At 44.0% G+C, this 21,341-nt stretch overlaps 1 protein-coding gene across 1 annotated transcript in view; it reads right to left on the reverse strand.

Moving 5' to 3' along the window:
- Window positions 1–21,341, reverse strand: part of CSMD1 (CUB and Sushi multiple domains 1) — a 732,674-nt gene that overhangs the window by 309,979 nt on the left and 401,354 nt on the right. The window lies entirely within an intron of this gene.

Genomic DNA, 21,341 nt, shown 5'->3' on the forward strand with positions numbered 1-21,341 from the left:
GAAGCGTGGGAAGAAGAAGGTTGTGAATTCAAAAAGGGAAAAGCCAAATGTGGGTCTCGGCTGGGTTTTTTGTATTTGCGAACCGTGTGTTGTTTCATGAGCCTGGATCACTTCCTTTGTTCTTATCGACTTGTGTAACGGTGAGGAGAATCTTAATTTCTGAGTCCCGAGTTGTCCTCTACTAACCCACATGGCCCGCTGCTGTGCTGGGTTCTTCGGTAAGCCTCGGACGCTTCCCTCACGGAGCTGCGTTTCCTGCCTCTGCACCGCTCTCGGTGAAGCCCAAACCGTCCAGAAGGAGGGACCCACCCGCTGCCCCAGGACACTCAGCGGAGTCCTTGCCAGGAGCACGCACCCTAGCTTACAGTCACGAGCTACCCACCTTCACACCGACTCCCCTAACTCTCCAAGATCCGAGGTTCCTAGGAAATTAAAAAGTTGTTCCCGTGGACAGAAGACGGGCGTGTGAATTTCCACCTGCCACACTCCTACGGCACACAGTGAAGGGGCCGAGCGGGCAGCCGATGCCATGCGTGATGGAAATCCCAGAAACGAATCACTATACTGACTTCCTCAGACTTAGCTCTTAAACGCAAAGGAATAGATGACAGAAATGAAGATTTAGCTTCTGCAGAACTCAGCGCTGTATATTGCTTTTATGTGAAGCAATATTTTAAGGCCATCTGTGAAGACAGTCTTACACTAACATTTCTCTTCCCACATCCTGATGCAAATTTTGGCCCTTCTAAAGAGTAGAACTGGAAACCTGATGTACCATATGGTCTGTTTACATTTATTTCTGCCTAACTTTGACTTCTTCTGTTCTGAAAGAAAGAAAGGAAGAAAGAAAGAAAAGGAAAGAAAAGAGAAAAGAAAAGAACGTGATTTTTTGGGGGGAAATATGTCTCTCAGATTTGCATTTGGAGATGGCTTCCATGGAGGACAATATAGCTATAAACTTACAATATAATTACACCTTGATATTCTCTGCATATTCAAGATGGAATTCTGGGACTTTGTATAGGAGAGAGAAAAAGACATGTGGTCATTTGCACTCAGTTGCTAGGACAAGTCTCTTTCCTACAAGTTTCTCTCTATAAAGTGTTAATCTTTAACAAATCTGCCTTCACAATAATTCTGGTCAATTTAAGAAATCCAAGTAACTGTAATTCAGGATGCCCAGAAAGAAAGAACATAAGAGTCTACCAACGCCAGTGCAAAGCAAAGGGCTATTTTCAATCACCACGGAGGGGAGGCAGGCATTAGGGGGAGGGGTCTCAGACTTGTGCAGGTTTTGACTACTCTAGTCTGACCACAGAGTGCCAACACTCCTGGCTGAAAGTAAGACGGTAAGCTGCCGAATTTGTGTCTGACGGACAGCCGTCAGATGTAAGTGTCCCCACGGGCCTTACCGATGCATTAGCCTGAGCTTCTCTTTCTACAAAAGGAAAAAAGAGAAAAGAAACCTAAGTCTTTGTTGTTGTCTTATTTAGTTCTTGGGTTCGCAGTGAGGGCATCTGAGCAATGCATCAAGGCAAAGCTGCTGGGGTGTGGGGAACTGGGAAGCCCAGCTTGCCCGACCTCGACCAAAGCCACCGGCGAGGAGGCAAGAGCTTCACTGGTCACACCTGAGGAGGTCCCCACTCATCTTAGAGGCAACTTCTCAAAATGTTTTACTATTTGAAGTCACATTAAGTATCTGACATGCTTTAAATTGGAACAGTTTCCGTAGACATGCAATTGAAAACATTCAGTAGACAAACAAAATCCAGGCACACAAATTATAAAGAAGAACCAGGTACCTATCCCAATGGTTCATGCCCTTGTGACAGGGTGCTGGGCAAGTCAAGAAAGCTGCATGAGCAAGGACAGCCTTAAATTCTAGCGCACCGTGCGGGGCTAACCCATGAAGAGCAAGGTCTGCGAGAAACAGCAGCCCGAGAGCCGGTGAGGACCTGCTGCCCCCAAAATCCACACCTCGTGTGGCACAAACTTCTGATTTGTCGAGGAGAGCCAGAAATGTGGATTTTTTTTTTTTTTTTTTAGTTTATAATGATCGTTGAATGAATAAATATTCTGTAAGTGGAGATGCCTAAAATCCCAAATCAGATTATTAAAATCAGATGTGAATAACACAAAGAACTAGATGATTTTATTGCCTTTTGGTGAAGGCTTTCATGAATGGCAAAAAGTTGGCCAATTCCACCTAATTCTTCTAAACTTAGCTTTGAAACACACACATCTTCTGGGGGCAATTAAGGCCTGGACAAAGAAATGGTCTAGTGTGTCCAAGACTCTTCCATTCTGACAACACGTTGTTTCTGGGTTACGTAGAAGGGTTTTGTTATAAAAGATATTCCCTGATGGAGATGTGTATCTATGCTGATAAAGTAATTAGAGGAAAAAAAAAAAGAAAACAAAGAGGTACCAACAAAAATAACTATCAAACTTTAGTTGGGTTGGAATTTTTAGAGAAATATTTGTTTTATAGCTTTTTCTATCATTTAATGTTGATTTTTTAAAAACCACATCCTGTCATACAGACAAGGTAAGCCAAGTTATCTCTGATAGGATATTCTTTCCAATATTAGTGGTCTCTCTTTCTTATGATGCCTTCTATTATTTTTTTTAAAGTTTACTAAAGTCTTCAATGACATCACAACACTTAGTATTTAGAAAAAATTTCTACACTTGATTCCTAAATGCCCAGAGCCTTCAGGCCAACCCAATTTCATTATATGAAATGTATTCCTTGTCTCTATCATAAAGTTGAAAGGCATTTAGATCATCCAATTTTCCAATCTTCATTTCACTGAAGAGAACTTTGTTCCTGCAAAGCTGCTCACATGATGTAATAATTCATTTCCAGTTATGGACGGAACCATAGACATTTATTCCTGGAGGAAACAGTGAAAGTGCTATTGATTAATATCTTTAAAGAAATAGAAAAAGATCGGTAACCCAACGTTTCTCTTCCAGTTTGGTGTGGAACTCTGTCTCATCCCAAGCAACAGAGACAGTCCTGCTCGCCTGTGCCTCTCCACACATCAAACGAGATTCATTTTGACTAAGTTTTGCTCACTTTGGGGTGAAGGAGTCCTATCACTGCTCTAAACATTTCAACATTGCTCTCTAACACGGTGAAATAAGTTCATTGACGTGTAACAGCGGACGTCTGAAGCACAAAAATAAAACCCCGCTATTAACCTCATGTCTGTTTCAGGAAAGGATTTTCCTGTGGTTTCTCAAAAATATCTCAAAAGACTTTTTAAGATTTATCTTTAGATCCACAAAGATATTCCTCTAATGAAGAGATAGTTCCATTTGGATCTGGATCTAAAACACTTCATGGTAATCAGTCTTAATGCTTCTAAAGAGTAATGCCTTTAGAAATAGAGAGAAGATATGCTTTCTTATCTTGAAGCCACCAGCTTGCAGGAAATCAGTGCAGCAAATGCTGTTTCTCTATATTCTTTATGCCACAGAACCTTTAAAAAAGATTAAATCAACTTATTTGTTTCAAAACATTATCTAGTAGGAGTTGCAATTGTATTGAATTTATTTAGCAATTCCATTTCTTTCTGTTTTTCTGTGATTTCTTCTGAAGTCATATAAATAGCAAAGACGCCCTGAACTAAATGTTCCAGTGAAAACAGGCTGTAAACATCCGGCTGATGAAAACGACTACTCCTTATCTTCTGCACTATTTATCCAGTCTCTGCATTGTTGGAGGATTAAATTCTATATATCTTGAACGTCTAACAAAATATTAGTGTTCTAAGAGCCTTCTACTTAACTCTCAAGTACTTGGTCCAGTTCTTATCTTCCAAACACAGCACTTGTGTGAGACGGGAACCTGCTCTAGATCGAATCCATTTAAGGCCTCCAGGCTGGACCCTGAAGCCCACGGTCTTGTCCATCCTCCAGCCTCTGTGTGCACAGCCCTTGAGAAGGTGAACTCGTGCTCAGGCGACCTTGGAGAAGACCACTGAGCAAGGAGAGCACTTGCTGTTTGTGGCTCTCCGGTAGCTTCTCCTATGAACCACTGAAAAACCTTCAAATGTTTATAGAAGCCTGTTATCATATAACCTTACTTGAGACTTATTTCAATTTGAATACTGTACTTTTTGGTAAAATCTCCTTGGTAATATAGAAAAAGTTCTCATATGCAGAAAAACAAAGCAAACATACACACACACACACACACTCACAAAGAAGACATGCTTTCACATTTGCATGCGGTAGGAAGAAGTATATTGAATTATGTATATTTTTATTCACTCCTTGATTGGCAGTTTTCTGGAAAGAAATGTGGTTTGGGATCGGAGCACTGGTTCTGGCTATTGTGGTGGACTCGAGACACGGAAGTTCATTAACAACTCAATTTCCTGAAACGTTTGATTGATTCCTGTTTTTTAAACACAGCTCTCATTATTTAGGATTAAAATTCTAGGTGAAGCATGTGTGCTCGACTTTGAGTTTTAAATTATTACGTATGGAATTATGCATCAACGTCATGTTTTAGCTATAGCTGTTATTGGTTTCAAATTGATTTTTATTATCAGCTTCTCATTTATTTTCCCAAATATTGTTTTATTATTGCTCTTATTTCAGGATTATGTGGAAAGATCCTCTGAATTTCCCCCAAAATGGCATTCTTCAACAGGATGGTGACACTGTCTCAATGGAAGGGTGACCCCATGAGCTAGAGAGTGAAACATCAAAAAGCCTGTAGAGTCCAGAACAGAAAGCAGATGACCAAAGTCATCACCTCCTTTTCTGGGCCCATCTTGGTTCTCATGAACTATGTCACTACAACATCATAGAGCAAGGTAATCATAGCTAAAATTTCCAGGAGTCCACCTCGAAATAACTCACAATTGTAAATGTACTGTATACACCCAAAGTAAGTCTTTCAAGTGAAACCTACTCCTGACCTTCCACAGAGCTCTGAGGTGGTTCAAGGTGTTACTATCCATTCTGGGGAGGCTTCGAGAAGGAATCTCCCTTGTTCACCTCCTCTCGCCCATGTTTAACACTGCACGCCAACTGTCCTCACCGAGGGTATTTAAAACAGAGGGCTGGGAGCTCTTGGAGGAGAATCAAGGTCAGCATCTACAGCAGGGCGTGGAGACAGACAGGCCGAGGGCATTTTACTCTGAATCAGTTCTTAAAAGCATCCCACCGGTGAACAGTGTTCTAACTCACACACTGTGATAAGGACTTATGATCAGCATATTATCTGAAGTTTTAAAACAGATCTGTGACTTATGAGGCAGGGAGTTTGTTAGGTACTATGAGTAGAATGGCATGGAACAGGTCCCTCTTTTCCACGGTCTACCTACATCCACAGGTAAGAAAATAAATATTTTGAAAACAGTATGGTACTCGGTACAGGTACGTTTCCTGGGGAGGCTGAGAGAGGCACAGGGGAAGCAGGAAGCCTGGGCACAGCTTTGCAGAAGAGGCATAATTGAGATCATCTAGAAGGACGGTAGGCATTGGTGGTTCTAGAACCAGAGGAGATTTCTCCAGATAACGTCTGCACAATTACATGAGGGGTTCGGAGGGATATGGCTTATCCTGGGATGCAGGGTACTTTCCAATAGTGTGTGCATCTTACAGATGCTTTATTGAAAGCATCAGGAAAGGGCTGTCCTGCAGCCCTACTGAGTGCAGACTGACTCAGGACCCAGTGGGGGTTGAAGGGAACAGGTGTCTGCACGAGGAAGTGGCACGGATATCTGTAGCATTTCGGAGAAACGATCAGGGCCAGTATGGAGAATGGATTGGAGTGAGCGGAAACCATAGCAGAAAGAATTGGGCCGTGTTTATCTAGCGCTGAGGGTGGGCTTCAGCAGTGGGACACGGGCTGGTGCACGAGGCAAAATCGTGTGTGTGCACGCGCGTGAAGCACGCAAACATGTCATCATGCAAGTGGCCTCTGGGAGATGAGGGAGACGACGGAGGACGGCTGTACTGGGGCGACACGAGAGAAGGCACTGAGCCTGCACGGGGGCCTGAGGCCGAGGAGAAGCCCCACAAGCCTCAGATGAGCGTCCTCTCACGGTGAGCCCGCGCATGATCCAGGAAAAGAAGAAACTCCTTCATCAACGACTTGCAGAAATAAATAAACACGCTCTGAGCACTTTGGGGGGCATGGCACGAGGCGACGTCAGGCCTCCCAGAGCTCACTGTCCCGCGGAGGAATCTGACACGATGAGTGTTGACAGACTGTCGCAAGACCCCAGCAGTAAGACATGGAAGCGTGGAGAGACCTGGACACCAGCCCACAAGGACACATCTGCGTTCTCTGCACCGCCCCTGCCTTCTGTGGTTTATCTGTTTGCCCCGGCTATTTGTCTGCTCTGTGGTACTCACTTCTTTTTCTACTGGAGAGAAACAGAGGAGCACAGAATCCTTTTTTAAAACAAACAGGAACCTCTGTCCATTCAATAAGTGCGGCCCCGTCACACAGAACTAAGCGCACCGTCATGTGGTTAAGATGAACGCTTGCCTGACATCGCTACTCCCGGCTCGGACGATCCGCATCTTTGCTGTGTTTAAGTGTTAAAAATGTCAATGTTAAACATGATGACTTTAATTGATAATGTATATTATGAATATGATTTTTATAAAATGTAATTTTTATTATCATTTCTACCTGATGATAAGGTTAGTAATTTACATACAGTAGCTTAGCCTAGTAATATTTCATTTTATCAAAAAAATATATCAAGAGTATAATTTGTAATATAATGTTTCTGGTTTCTGGCCCAATGTTAGGGGACATTAAAGTGAAAAAGAAAGATAATTTAGATAATTTTACTGAAGACACATATCTAGAAAATCTTACCCTCTAACCCACAACATTAGTTAATTCCTGAAATCACGTAGTGAAAATGTACTTGTAAAGTGCTGACTGTACTTTGGAGACCTTGCTAGATGCTGAAAATATAAAATTAGTTGATGTCTGTCCTGGCTCACCGGGAGCTCACAATCTCGACGGGGAGACAAATAATATACCACAGTTAACATCTTACATCTCAATGGGACATCCATCCATTAACTCAATACAGACTTATTACACACATAATATACAATACATTGCACATGGCAGCAAATCCTGTTTCAATACACAGACACAGCCATGCCCTTCAGGGCTCCGAGTCTAACCGGACGTGTCACTATTACATCAACACGTGCTTAAGAACAGCAGGGACGCGCATGCCGGGGGCCACAGGAAGTTCTCCGAGCGGGGTCTTGCGTCCTCTGTCAGGATTTCTGTGAAAACAGGATGCTAGTACAGGGCAACCCATTTATAGGCAGCCACACAGTATGACATATGGCTGCTTCTAAATGAGCCACCTGGACTTTCCAAGGGGACGCAGGTGACGCAAGGAACACGCCATGCTTGATGCCGGATGGTTCCGCCAGGTTTGCAAATGAACACACACACACACAAGTACATATACACATCGATACAAAGCAATATCCAGAAATACAATGAAGTGACTTCAGCCAACAATATATCACATTAACTACATAAGATGTAATTCGATTCTTTTTCGACTCTATTTCCAGATAGAGTGATAGCTTTTGTGTTTCGTCTACACAGAATAGTTTAAGGAGTAACTTCTCTCTAGAAAAGACTGTTTTCTGGGGTGGGAGAAGTCCAAAATAAATAAATAAAACACATAAAACTCAGAGTGTTTTTATTTTTAACTCCGACACTCACTAATTGTTTAAAATACCTTGACTATTCCAAGAATCTGATTACTGTTGATTTCTTTAAAATTGAGCTACAGTTTGCAAGCCTGAAGAATCTTCAGGTCCATGTATGAGGTTCAGAAGAACTGGAAACTAGCAATTTGTACTTAACTAATTTAATATCAAAATAGGGAAGAAACTAAAGCCAGATTGAACACAGATTCTGTTAGTTTGTGAAAATAATTATCAATAAAAGCCAATAGCAAAGTGGCAAGTCAAAGACATCTACTAATATGTTTATCACAAATACCACAATTAAAATACACGTTGATCCACTGCTATATAATTACACATTTTTAAAGACCAAGACATACTTTCAGCAAAGTTTTCTTTTAAGAAACTAGAGCATTCCTATAAATTGAACTGTACAATTATTATTTTTTATTTTATTTTTTCAGTGTTCCAGCATTCATTGTTTATGCACCACACCCAGTGCTCCATGCAATCCTCGTCCTCCTCAATACCCACCACCGGGCTCACCCACCCCCCACCCCCCTCCACTCCAAAACCCTCAGTTTATTTCTCAGAGTCCACAGTTTCTCATGGTTGGTTTCCCCCCTGACTTCCCCCAGTTCACTTTTCCTTTCCTTCTCCTAGTGTCCTCCAGTTTTTAATGGTAAAAAATTATCACATTTTTTGCTTTATTACTTATGAAAATCTTGATCCATGAAATGAAATTGGTAGAAAAATGGGAAAAGTGACATTAGGAACACATCACTGAGTTATCTTGAAAACCACCATTTTTTAGTAGTATGTACTTATCAGCACATCATCTTAATTCCCATTGTCTAAAACTCAATGTTTACATTTGCATGCATTTATTTTTATGGAATTGACATTTAATCAACACATTTAATTCTTTTTTTTTTTTACTTTAGTAGAGAAGTACAAACTGTGGCTAATTCATTGTTTTCAGCCACGGATCTTAGGACCTTCTTCTTTCTTAGGAACTGAATAAAGAGACAGGTATCTTCCATAAAGGCAATGGTGAACATGAAGCTAGTTAGTTACTAGCTTAACATCAAGCTAGTTACTAGTTAGTAGATTAACTAGTACTATTAGTAACTAGATCTGCTAGTTACTAATTAGCAGAGCACACACTGGGCCATGCAGTGCATTAGGCTGATCTGCCCATGCCACCACTTTTATCCTGAAAATAATCCTACAAAATAACCCTACACAACGGTTAATTGGAGGACCGCGAGTCAGGCAGACTACGGAGTCTTGTCACAGCCGAAACCCACGCAGGTGCCCTGGAGAAAGTCAGTTTTCTGTCAGGAGCACACGCAGGGTTAAGTGGTGATTCCCTTCGGCACGGCCCCTTCCTACCCCCTCCCTGGCAGCTTCTCCCAGTGATGGCTATGCCCACCCTGGCTCCTTCTGCTCTCCTTTCTGGGAAAGGGGACTATCCCAGACACATCCTGACGTACTGGACAGGAGACAGCTCGGTCTGTTCTCGCTGGCTGTGGGAGAGTCTCTGGGTTGGGCCCAAAAAAAATGTGATCAAGAATGAAAATTTCCAAAATGAAAATCATTTTGCAAAGGCCCCTGGGGATTTCATTCTTCTTTGCTCATAAAATAACTAACCTTTCCCCTTTCCCTAGATCGTGTCAAGAAACATGTCAAATACAGACACAACCACACTCTCCCCCCAAGGGGCTGCTCGGGGGTCAGCCTGCGACCCGAGTGCTGGTTCCAGGAACACGGCTCTCGGCTCCCCTCGGTCAGCGTATCTCATTCTTGTCAAAGAGAAAACCAGTGTGTGAGGACGGCGGAGGCGCCCACGGACAGTGTCTGGAGACCCTGACCAGAAGCAGCAGATGACTGCCAAATGGAAGGTCCCCTGCTGGGAACAGCTGACGAGATGGCCAGTGGCCCCGGGGCATGAGGACTCACTGGAGAAGGGACGTGAAGGACCATGGGACATTTTGAAATGATGTCTGGACTAACTGCAGTTCCAAATCCCTTTACCTTCTTCTGTCCCTTCCATTTCCAAGCGCTGACAATGAACACGAATGCCTCCTTCTTTCTGTCCCCATATTGCAGAGATTTTATAAGAAAAAGTAATATAAGAAAAAGTAAAAAAAAAATACACTGAGCTCTTCCCAAGTAAACTCTGTGTGAACCTAAGGGATTACCAACAATACTCAGGTTCACTGCTGCTGTGACTACTCGGGTGTCGTAGCTTGCATTACTCCACAGCAGGTAATTGTCGGACCGCAGGGCAGAGCGCGCCCCCTCAAGCGATGCCGCAGGCCATCAGTCCCCAGCAGAGACAGCCAGCACGGGACCCCTGCCGGCGCCTCCGAGCGTCCGGACGGACGAGCACCCTTCCTCCCGCTCCGCCTCTCGTTCCTGCAGACCTTCTGCACGAGGGGCGGCAGTCGCCACCCATCAGCCTACCTGTGACTTGTAAGCGGCGGCCCGCCCTCACCCAGCTGGCTTCGGAGGCAGGAGTAGAGGGAATCACGGACTCAAGAACCTCGGGGTGCGATCTCACCCTGCCGCACTGATACGCTTGCTCACTGGGAGGGTGACACACGGCGTGTGAATTCTCACGGCCGATAAACATCGCCCAGGTTTAGTTGCAAAACCCGAATGCCAAGCAAAATGAAACAGGGAGCCAAAATTCTGTGAACCCAATGAAGCCCATGAATTCACCCTCTGTCCGGATGGGCTCCACTTCCACACCGCCAGCCCAAGTCAAAGACACCCACAGCCCGGCACCATGAGATGGTCTGACTCCCTTCTGACGGCTGCTCCGGAAACCATGTGCCCAGGCGCTGGGCAGCCTCCCCAGCCTGCTCCCTCACAAGCATCCCTCTTCCTTTCTGACTTTCCGTGCTGGCCCACGCCTCCCTCACTCCCACCAAGGATGCTGCCAGGGTCTACCAGGGGATTTCCTGGCCGGATCATCCTTGAGATGCGGGTGAAAAGCACGGCCACAGTCTTGTCACAATCTTGTCACCTGCTCTTGCCTCCGGTATCCAGGCTCACTGCCCAGCTGGGCCTCAGCATCACTCATGTCCTCCAGGTCACACCTGCCCTTGAAGACCACGTTCAGCCCATTCCTGCTCCGGCATCCCTAGCTCTCCCCCCTGAGGCTTCCTGAAGTTCTCATGAGCGTCACCACAAAATAAGTGACAGCCGGTGGCTGCGTGCTTTTGACCCTTCAATGTTTTCCCATGGATAGAGTACATCACCCCACTAAAAATGTGCTTCTTTGAGGAGAGGGTTAAACTAGTGAACACTGTTTGTTTCATCATCTGAGGAAGTTGGGCAGTTAAAATAGAAACCCCGAAACGTATCCATGCCACTATGTTTCGCTGGTGCTTATATGAATGCCAACTTGTTAGTACGTGCTTTTAATTCAAATAAATGAATAAGGTTCTGAAGATTTCTGAAGATTTTAAAATCATGAAAGTAAATACATGACTTTTAAGTTTTCATATGTTCTAATTTTCCCAAAATTTTGGAAATTTAAAAATAATCTTTAGTCAGAAATATCCAGTTAGTGAAAATTCAGAATGGCTACACGATTATTTAACCAACTTTGGATGTTATAGTTTCATATTCCTCCATAAATCAATTTTCCAAAGAGGTAATCCCAACAGTTCTCATCACATACTGTTGTGGACGTGTGTAATAATATATCTATATAATGAAATGGGTATTTCATAGAATGATTTCCATGAAATTATTACTATATGAAATTCAATACAGAAACCTTTAGCATTAGGAACATAAAATGTTCTTCGTTTGGTCGCAGTGAATTTAGTTTGATGATGACAACAGAAATTTCAAGCATCTTTGATAGTCTAGAAAACCGCATTACCAGATTCTGTGTAGAAGCAGAAAACTTTCCTACATTTCCTGATGAATGACGTGTTCATTTGTATTTTATATTAGAACCAATCTGTTCCTTTAGGTCTGGGAATTTGTCTTTTACATTTAAAAAAATCAGTTAAATGTTTAAACATTCACGTAAATAAGTAAATAAATAATAGACAAGAACTGGCAACTTTTCAGCATTTCAGCATTCAACTCTTGTTCAGGAGGACAGATGAGTAAGTCTCCCGAGAGTCCCACTTCTTACAGATCTTATTTGTACAGACATGCATTAACTACCTTTAGAAGTTTCCAGAAGAGACAGCCATTCCATGTGCAGATACACTACCACTAGAGTTTCATGATTTGGCTCTTCAAGTAATGTTCCACTGATCGAGATGGATAATGACTCAGATTTCAATAAGTTCACCGAAGCTGTCGGGAATCCTCTGGACACCTGACTCCAGGTGCGGCTGTCTTACAATGGGACCTCATGACAGCAGCCAGCAGCTGTGGGGCCAGGGCACCCATCAGCCCCCGACCAAGCCTACCAACACCTGACCCCGAAACCCACACTCTGCCATGCAGGCAGCATCCCTGTTCAATCCACTTTCTATTTGGCAAAGGAAATAGGTTTCTAATTAACATCATGGTAAAAACTTGCCTTAAAAAATCCTGGGGTTTTCAAATAAGTGCCCGTTTTTATTGTAGATCTTAACAGTATAGACTCCTGCCTCACCAGCCAGAACCCAGCCTTCAGCCACAGTCCACACTTTTTACCTCATTTACAACCCTACTCATCAGAGTCCTATAAATGAGGAGATTTTAGAAAATCTGTTGTTGACATCTTTACCTCCATCACCTTTTCTTATTGGCATTACCTCAGAATGAGACGACACAACATCCAGTGGGAAAATTCTAATTTCATTCACATTGTTCAATCTATGCCACATACTGAACAAGATTAAAAACCTAACACCAAGCACCGAGGGGTGTCCAAACCCTGCTACAGAAAAATGACATCTACTTCCCTTCCACTTCCAAGCTACCATCCCTGTCTTCCCAAGTCAATAAGTAACAGTTCCAGAGCCCAGCAGGACTGGGGTCACCTTCTGCTTCTCTTTTCTCATACCCCACATACAAGCCTTCACTTACCCCATCGTTTTAGGGAGTCAAAGGTAAACTTTGTTGAAACCATCACAAGAAAAATTTCATATCCCTTTCAACAGTAAAAATATCTTCTGATTGCTTCCAGCGTCAGAACCATGGATGTCCAAAAACAATGACTTATTTACAGAAGAGTGTGTGCTGCAATGACAGATCACAGCTGACAGGTGCCACGGCGAGGAGCCTCAGTGCGCGTCCCCAGAGACACAGGCAGCTGTACTCCTTCAGCTCGCATTTCACAATTGAGTTAAAACACTGGACCACATATGTCCATGCTTGCATTTGCTACTGAACGGTGTTCAGAGAATCATTCCGGAGCCTTTGTCAATTTTGAGCTGAAACGTCACGTTTTTTTTTTCACATCCTGGTCTAATCGCTTCATGTTGGAATTTAACAGATGGGCTAATGCTCATATCACTGTTTTCTGAAATGTTTACTTAGTTAAAAGAATGAAAAGAAAGAGACTCATCTGATGTTCTTGTAGACATCAAAAGAGCCTTCGAATGTCCTTCTGTCAAAATTCATACCGTGGAGAAAAAAATAAAAATTTTGAGTCTGAATAGATTTCATGGCCTTTTTCTTTTTATAGCATTATTACGAATGCCATAACACATGCAAGAAAAATCAAAATCAGACATAAACTGACCTGTGATTCATTACCCAGCATTACCTCTCTGACAAGGCATGCAAGTCTCAGGGATTCTTATCTTCCCACAAATGACCTTTTGTGAAAACAGTGTATCTATGCCTTTGACTAATATAATAATTATTACTTTTTATTTCCCCTAAAGGAGAATGGGGAAAAAAATTCTGGCATCACCCTTCTCATAAAATGTGAGATTTGATAGCATTGGGTGATATCATCTGTCAGCCTCCCTTTAATGCCCTCTCAAGTCATGTGCTTTTGGTTTAATCCTTAGAATTAAATTATTTATGTCACCCTTCCCAGGTTCCTTTGTCTTTCTCAACGTGCCGGTGACCCGCAATACATCCATCTTTGCCAAAAGATGAAAATAAATAACAGTGTGTGTCGACTAGCAAACTGTCACAAAATATAAGGAATAATTAATTCTAAAACAAACAAAAGAAATTCACCACAGTAAACCTCCAGGAAAATCATGGACAGCCACGTAGACACTAGCATGGACCACAGCGCACGTGGTATCTTCTGTAGGCTGTGGGGACATGAGCTGCTGGGTCACCGGGTCGGTCTCCGCCCCTAACTACACAATTCTCACGTTACTGCAGAAGAGAACCACGTCATGGTCCCACTGGAATTTTTCTTAATTGTTTTTTAAAGATTTCATTTATTTATTTGAGAGAGTGAGAGAGGGATGATGGGGAGAAGGTCAGAGGAGAAGCAGATCCCCCGCAGAACTGGGAGCCCCACGCGCTACTCGATCCCCGGATGCCGGGATCACGAGCTGAGCTGAAGGCAGTGATGCAACCAACTGAGCCCCCCGGTGCCCCTTCACTGGAATTTTTAAAAATGCAGAAAATATTTATATTTTAGTTTTTGTGATGCTATACATGTTAGTAAGGCAGCGGGATGGTAAACATGGGATTAGAAGTCAAGGGACGGGGCGCCTGGGTGGGTCACTCGGTTAAGCGTCTGCCTTTGGTTCAGGTCATGATCCCAGGGTCCTGGGATCCGCTGCTCAGCAGGGACCCTGATTCTCCTTCTGCTGCTCCCCCTGCTTGTGCTTGTGAGCTCTCTGTCAAATAAATACGTAAAATCTTAAAAAAGAAGAAGAAGGAGAAGGAATCATCAAAGGACAGGGATGTCACAGGCATATCTACCTCTCATTTGTGTCTGACATTGAGTAAGTCAATTAAGCATCACTTTGTGCCAACTTCCTTTTTTGAAATGGTCATAATAAGACTTTGCTCATTCCTACATCTGAGAAATGGATGAAGATTTATGTCTGGTTTCAGGACAGCCTCACCTTGCGGCAGACTAAGGTGGGAGGTGCTTCTCTTCCCGAGCTCTGGGCTTTGACAAAGACTCATGTCCAAGCCTTTTTCTTAGAGAGGCCATCATGTTTGGCTCTAATATCCTCTTGATGATTTCTTACAGTAAACATTTGTCTTGATTATTATCTAAAAGCATACATGTATCAGTAAAGCTTTCTGATGCAAACAAAGAAGAATTATGTACTTGGACTGGGGACTGAGGACATTCCCAGAGACAGAATGCCTTTCCTCTTTATAAAATGTCCATCTTGTTCTACGAGTACTAGAGAGATCTTTTCGGGACTCGCTAGCCACCTACCTCTCTACTGTATCTGAATGGCATGGACCCCTTTTGCCACTGTGATATTACCAATGAAATCTGGTCTGTTTTGAAGAATATATCATATATGATATGTTTCTCTAGGTTTTCTTTTCTTGTAGAAGCAGAGTGAAAATGCAATCTTCAGAATTCTTACTGGAAGGTTGTAAGCTTCTAAAAACATGCATGGGTATGTCTTGATATATCGATAGGAAAGGTTTCCAACAAGGCAATCACATAAGCATAGAGTTCTTGTCACACCACTGATGTTACAATTTTCCCTCCTTGTAATACTCTCCTTTGTATAGTGAAACAAATTGAGTAGGGAATTAAATTTTTCACTGAATATACAGTTTGAAGCTTATTAGAAATTGGCTTTTCTTTTCTCCCATAGGGAGAGTCACTGTGTTGCACTTCATAAGAATTCACGGCAACATTGTTTCAATGGTGATCCCCGAATGAAAAATGAACCCAACACAGAAATAATGAAGGGAGAGATGTATGGCTCATTTTCTGGGAATAATACAAACATGCAAGTATGTCATATTTAAACATTTAGTGCTTTCAAACTGGTTTTTCTTTTAGTCAAGTTGTAGAATAAGTATGTTTTGTGGTCTGGATCCCAGATTGCTCTCTCTGTGCCTCGTCCCCTTCTGTGGGCCACACATCTTCTCCTCGTCTTTTGTGGAAATTCTTCTTGACCCAAATCCCTCAACAGGGTCACCTTAGCTCTCATGAAAGGTAGACCAAAGTCATGGACAGGTTCATGCTTTGGAGATATGGGGGCTTGAAAGACAAAAGCTGAAACTACGGCAATGCAGAAAGTGACTTTGCAATGGTCTTGTTTGAAAGACAGATTTATCACTATTAACCCAAACATATCCCTGAAATTTAAAAGTACAAGTAAACAATCATACTTTATGTTTGCGTGCGCGCGCACGCACACACACACACACACACACACATTTTTGAATACAGAATGATCCGAAAAAGGATTTAAAAAGCAACATTCCTAAATAGGAAAATGTGAGGGACATTCCTGGAGGAAAATTTGAAGGACATTCCTCCTTCCTGGAGGGCGGGCAGGATCTGTGGCAGAGGCAAGAGAAAGCTCTAAGCCACTGTATAGCCCCAAATCAGGGAGTCTGTGTTAGTCAAAACGGAGATCTCCTGAGTGTACCTGACTCACTCAGATGGAAGGCCTGGGTCTGCACGAGGGAGGGCTCTCCTGCCGGCCCTGGGGAGAGGAGGACTTGCCTACTAATAAGTCCCCGCGATAGAAGAGTGACCTTCCACTAGGGACTTGGCTGCCTGATGTTGACACTTAGCCAAGGGCCAGAGGCAATCCTAGCCCAACCCTCAGGACCCTATGAAGCTACTCTGACATACAGAAATTCCTTTAGAAATTTCCGTTATCTCTACACCCTCAAGATACGTGTTGGCAATCATCCCCCAAGCTTATGATGTACATCTGAACGGTCTCATGTTTCACTAGACAGTCATAAATGACCTTGTTCCAACAAGAGCTAGCCCCTCAAGTCCTGGAAACCTTGCTTCCAAACTCCTAAGAGACGTTTGCTCTCGCTAACCCCCTCCCTGAAAGTGTATGATCAGTATAATCAGTCATCATCACAAGCCCAGGGGAGCAACTCTGTCTGTCCCCAGGGTCCTATCCTTGTGCTTTAATAAGAACACCATTTTTGCACTGAAGACACTTGAAGAATTCTTTTTTGCCTGCCAGCAGCCGCAGGGCCTGTAGGAGGGACAGGGGCCTCGGGTGAGACTGGGGCCCCGGCCACCTGGATCACGGCCACCAGACCCTGAGAGGCTCCGCTGAGCCAGGCTCCAACTTCCCGCCCCCAGGAACTGTGAGTCATAAAGGTATTTTAGGTCCCCCAAGTTTTTGGTAATTTGTTACACAGCAATAGAAAACTCATACACAAAATGACTGCCTATTATTTTGAAACACCTTTATAAGATTCCTACTAGTTAACTGGGGGGAAATGAACACTGCTAATTACATTTTTCCAGCAGTTTTATCTGCTGAATTAATGGCTCTCTGAGAACAAATCTGTGCTCTGTGAACTCATATTTAGAAATCGCCCCTCCGTCCTCCAGGATCTCTATCAAAGCAACACAATGTGTTTGCCACAATTTTAATCTTCGTTGAAATAAAATAAAAATCTGCCAGCATTCATGTGGGTTTATGTGCGAGCTGGTCCTTTTCTTGGCTCCCTTCCATGCATGTCCTTGTTTGCAGCACAATTATAAATGCTTTTACAAGCTACTCATGGAACACAACATCCAACACTTTGGCATGATTTTCTAGATGATGTTGCACACCACAAAGACTGAGGGTGTGATGAACCTTATTCTTCAAAGAATAAAGGCTAATTTTACTCTAAAGCAGCGACACTTAAACATGTACACACATGACAACCAACAATGTTTGGGACATTTGTGAAATCCTTATTATTTATAAAATTAGATGCTAGATACTGCTCTTGAGAACTGCCTTCTCGCTTAAATAGAGTTTCCAAAACCCCATTGTAAGGAGAGAAGGAATCGGTTAGGAAACAAGCAGAGTGTTGTGCGCGTGAATCTCATTCAGTCAGGGAGGTCCAAGCACCAGAAGAATCTATAGCAGAAATGAGGGGAAAAAAGAAAAAAAAATAAAAAATAAAAAATAAAACAAAAACCAGGGCAGATCTCAACACACACACGAAGAGTCACACGAGGTGACGGTTGTGTTAACCTTCTGGTGATGGTATTTCATGATGTATGTGTGTGTCACATCGTCACCTAAACTCACAAACCTGTTAATTGTGTCCCAGTAAATCTGGGGAGAAGCCACAGAGGCAGGGGTTCCTGGTATAAGGGAGGAGACAGGAGTGGAAGAGGGACACCCACAGGAAGCCGCCCCCAGCGACGCAGGCTACCTACGGACCCGGCGGAGAATGAGCTCTCGTTACCCTCGGTGATGCCAGGGACGCGGCGACCGTTTCCGACGTCTGCCGCTCTTCCCCGTCCAGTTTCCTGCCAGTGACTGACTGCTCACTGTCTGAGTAGACTTCCCGCCCACGGTGTTTCTGCCTTGTTTGGAAGCAGGACGGCGACGATGCTTAGTGTTCATCATCGGCCTTGAGAAGCCAACCCCAGCCCGAGCCGCGCTCACTTAGAACAGTGTGTGAAGTTGGTGTCATTTCGATCCGATGAGCGCGTGAATCCAGCGTGACAGCTGCAGCAGCCCACGGCGCTGGGCTTGGCTGTCTCACCCGCACGGTACACAGGACCTCAGTTAGACTCAGTTGTCAACCCAGTGTTCCGCCTCTTCATGGCTCCGGCAAACAGAACCCATAGAGGGTCGCCATCAAGAAGGACGCCGACGGAGGGGCCGATCGGTAGAAACGGGCGGCCGGCGGGGGCACAACCTTTTGTTGCAGACAACAGTGTGGAGGGACTTTGAGGTTTCTCTCTGTGCTATTTGAACAGATAGTTCAGGGTGGGGACAGGGGAGTGATTTTAGGAATGTGAACAATGGAAATTAGCCGGCCTTGAGCGATCCGGTCCCAGGACAGGAGGATCCCGGAGGAGCCGAAGGAAGGAAGAGCCCCTGACTCTGCTACAGCCCAGTGGAACCGGATCTTCTGCAAGGGACAGGGATGCAGGAGCTGGGCCGCTCCCTGGAGTCCGGGCTGTGTGCTCTGCTGCTCTTGGAGCCAGCACACACGACTGTAGGACGTGTTGGAAGGCACAGACCCTCCAGAGTAAGGCCTTGGTTTTTGGTTTTGTTTTTTTTTTCCCTTTGTAAAAGTAATTGGTACAACAGGGCCACATGGACTAGTACTCAGTGCTGTGGGTCAGGCTGCTCACTTCCCAACTGTCCCCCTCTCTTTGAAATGGCCCTTGGACCACCTGAGCTTCCTCATCGATCCCACACACCCTTCTGCTCATGCTACTTTCTCTCTGACACTTTAGAGCAATCTTTGAAGGGGGGTTCCCCACTCTCTGGCTTCTCCTGTAAAAGTCTGAAGCAAGAAAATGAGGCTCGTCATAGCCAGGAAGGTAAGTAGCCCAGGAACACGAGCCAGCTGCCTCTCAGAACAATGACTCTGCAGGACCAGACGCTGGTTTTGTCCGTGCACCCAAAACAGATGCCTCCCATGAGAAGGCTAATAGGGTTGCACTGTAATGCCAGAATGTCAATAGCCTGATTTCAAGTAATGACTGGAGTCTGTATGTCAACCAGAATCCGTATGTCACCAGAATCTGTATGTCAACACAGATAAGCTGCTCTCTTTCTACTGGGGAGTCATGCTGACCCCCCAGGAATCACAAGAACATTGCCTGGTAACAACGGAAATGGAGCAGGTCAAGGCAAGTCGAATCAGTGTGTCTCTAACACAGCATGGGGTCCCCCAGAGAGAGGACTTGGACCGTAGCATCAACTTCCTTAGGCTTCTTGGCCAGACACATCTGGGGGGGTGGTCACTGCGAAGCTTCCAGTTCTAAGGTCTGTCCATGACCAACCACCGTACACCGTCCAAGCCGTCCCTTCTTTATAGTTTTTTTTAAAGATATGTATCATGTTCCATCAGACTACGCCATTTCTAACGAGCACTAAATGTCCCTGCTCTGCCCCATTATGCATCACTGGAAAAGCCAGCACATAGCCTTTCCGCTTCCTCAAGCCACACCTGCTGGCTGACGGCACGACCTCACCATTTGCAGCCTCTGTTAACCTCCAAACCCGGAATCCACGTCGCTGTCAGCTCCCCGCCCGGCCACCCCAGACTCCCGCGCAACCTCATTCCCCAGATACCGTTCGTGGCTCTGCCTTGATGCTGAGGGACCCCTCTGCCTAGTTTTTAAAAAACTCCCATAATCAGATTCCTGCAGCCGACCACGGTCCTACTTTCCTCCTTCTCACACACCCTCCATTCTATTCGGACTCTCCTGTTCCCCAGCTCAGGAGCGCAGAGGTCATGGTCATCTCCTCACAGCCTCTCCCACACCAACCCAGCTCAGCGCCGGCGGTCCTCACTGATTACGTGGCTGCGGACGTGACATAGCATTGATGGCGGTAAGGTTCCTCTCCTGAAGAACCTCACACTTTACTGGTGTGAAAGCAAAAGACGTGCAAAGTATAAAATTGAAGACATAAAGGAAAGAGCAAGTGATTCTTCTTCGGGAAGCTGGACAGCAGGACAACATTCATATGGGAAACGGCATCTAAACTTACTCTTAAGGAAAGAAGAAAGGACGTCTAGCAGTAAGGAAAGAACATTCTGGAGGCTTCTACTGTTATTCCAGCCTTCAATGATCTCTCGTTTCTCTGGAAAATTCTATTTGTGTGTGTGGCTTAAAATATAAAAATCACATATTATCATTAATATGAATCTATTATCATAGTTTATTTGAGGGAGAAGAACAAATTAATATAAAGATGAACTGTATGCAGAGCCAAATATAAAAATATATTTAGGGTCCAAAATATCAGTGTGAATCAGGGCCAAGAGCTGACTCCTACGACAACACCTAAGACCCGTTCTAGTTGAGAATACAACTGTTGAGTCACAGTTCTATTGACTGGGGTGCCATGAGTTCCATGTGTGATTATTCTAAGCCCTTTACTGTGAATGGGAATGCTGTCTTTGCCTACTCCATCCCAACATCGGGCTAAATGTTCCATACAAAGGCAGAATCACTGATTAACTGGAACACGGGTCCACCCAGACGGCCCAGACATGTTTGTCTGAACTACGGTTATTTCACTACAGAGAGAACATTTTTGGAATTGTCACAGAGGGTTTGTTTGAATAACGAAGAGCGTACAATCCAGAAAGCCTGCTTCCATCCCAAATCCTCCCATATGTCGTGTGCTAAAATGTTTCCAAAGAGAGACTGTTCTGGGAACATTCTTGTGGAGCTCTAAAATGATTCAGCATATTTTTTAAAAGAATTCTGAATTCAAATATAGGATTTAAAAAAAAAATTCAGAACCATTTTTCTGTAAAAGAAGTTGCTGAAATATTTAGAAAACATCAAATCCACCTTTTCCTGATATCTGAAGAGATTTTCAAACCAGAAGAAAGCAAAACAAAAATGCTTAAGTTTAGGTAAGGTGAAAACCTTATTGCCCTGAGACAGCTCTGTGGAATCTTAGTGCTTCATGGATTACAGCCGGAATAACAATGATGCAATCGAAGCTTTTTGTCTTACAGATCAGACACCTGTGTGCGCAGCAGACGACAATAAAGTATGAACACCCGTGGTCCCTGATCTCAGAGCTCATGGGTTATGC

The sequence above is a fragment of the Neovison vison genome, chromosome 11 (genome assembly GCF_020171115.1).
Source record: "Neovison vison isolate M4711 chromosome 11, ASM_NN_V1, whole genome shotgun sequence".
Taxonomy (NCBI): Eukaryota; Metazoa; Chordata; class Mammalia; order Carnivora; family Mustelidae; genus Neogale; species Neogale vison.